This window comes from Empidonax traillii, unplaced genomic scaffold (assembly GCF_003031625.1).
Source record: "Empidonax traillii isolate 1590-97213 ecotype Southwest subspecies unplaced genomic scaffold, ASM303162v1 scaffold818:size281096, whole genome shotgun sequence".
NCBI classification, from domain to species: domain Eukaryota; kingdom Metazoa; phylum Chordata; class Aves; order Passeriformes; family Tyrannidae; genus Empidonax; species Empidonax traillii.
In genome coordinates, this window is record NW_020956011.1 from 279296 (window position 1) to 281096 (window position 1801).

Consider the following 1801-nt stretch of genomic DNA (forward strand, 5'->3'; position numbering starts at 1 on the left):
AAAAAAAAAAAAAAAAAGAAAAGACAATAAGAATCTATTTTTAGGTGTGGGTTTTGTGCCTTGATAACAGTGTTTGGGAAGATGGAGTAAATGTCTGTCTGAGAAGAATGCTATGATGAGATAAATCTGAGATAAATGTGTGCAGAATGTAAAATCCTCTGGGTTTTTTTTTTCTCAGTTTGCAGTGAAAAAGACTGAATAGGCCACATTTTGCAGGGTGTGAACTGTTGCAGTCTGTATTGCTTTGCCTGTATTAACACTCCTTAAATTACAGAGTATCAGTCACTAAAAATCAAGGATTACTGTACCAGTTTTCTAGTATCCATTTTTATTATCATTTTTTCATGCCTATTGCATAAAATGCTGTGTGTTTCAAACAAAGAAGGGGGAGGGGGAAGCTTGGTGCTTTAAAAAAAAAATATATATAAAAATAGACATTCCTGTTAAAGAAATTGCAGTTATTTTTTAAAGAATGATGTTAATGTAAAATAGAGGAGCAAAGGATTTGAGACAGGTGGATGTGCTGATAGAAGAAGCTGTGGAATCCATTATTGCCAGGTGACAAGTAGGCTTGTAAAAATAAGGTGAGCATCTTCATCTTCCAGAAGCTGTGTAGCAGAGGATACACATGAATCTTTTTAGATTATGTCAGAGCTGAACTGTCATGACAGCCCATTAAGTCAAATTCCTGATTCAGCTGTGAGAATACATATTTTAATAGTGGGCCATGCTAGATATTGCAATTAGACAGCATTTAGGGAATTTATCATCATTCCCTTTTTCTCTTCCCTTAGAAAGGCAGAAATGCAGAGAGAATTGACAAGTGAATGATTTTTTTTCCCTTGCCTGTATTTGAATACAGATGTCAAATTGCTAAATTTTTACATTTCATGGAGTTCCTCCTGTATTAATCAAGGTCAAAAATAGCTTCTCTCCATCCTCTCCCAGAATATTCTCAGTGGACTTTTTTGTTTTAGAACTGCCATTGGTTCTGTAGGAGGGAGATTTTTAAAAATACAATTTTTAAATGTATTTTTACATTCCCACTCCCATGTTCTGAATTGCAGAGCAGCTTTGCTGTCAGGGCCCAGCCTGATAGGCCTTCATTAAATAACCAAATGGCCACAGACCTACTTCAGATATAATCACAGCATAAAGTCAGTCACAAGAGTCTCATTCTGGAATGGACAGGATCCTATTTTTCCAAAGTAAAATCTCTTCTGATGGTGATGGAGCAGAGAGATCTGCTGTAGCTGCTGATAAGAGATCCTGCTGCTTTCCAGTAGCTGGGTGAAAAATCTGCAACTTTGTTTTGGCAGAGCCTCCCTTTCTAATTGTGGTGCCTTTGATGACATCTTCGAGAGCTGGTAGGATTGGGACAACCAGAGGTTTCCAGGCTCTCCAGGGCTGTTCTTTGGTGGCTTTTGTAAGCTGAGGAGTGGGAACCAATATGGTGTTGGTGAGATGCTCCTCCTTCTCCTCCTCCTCCTCCTCCTCCTCCTCCTCCTCTTCCTGCTCCTCAGAGGGAAGTGACTTGTGTGGTCCAGACCTGACCAGGAAGGAGGACAGTGTGGAAAATGCTTGTCATTGACTTCCACAGGCATTGCATTCCACAGAGTTGCTCAGCGTGTTCAAATTGCTGGAATTTTGGCAATAGGTGGTGAACCTCTGGATTATTTTTCTTTAAAATTAAAAGGTTTGATAATTTGTGTCATAAAAAGTGAAAAAATCCCAGGGGTACTGTAGGAAAAAAGTCTGTATCAAATGAAGATTAAAAGAATCCCTCAATTAGTTTGAATCC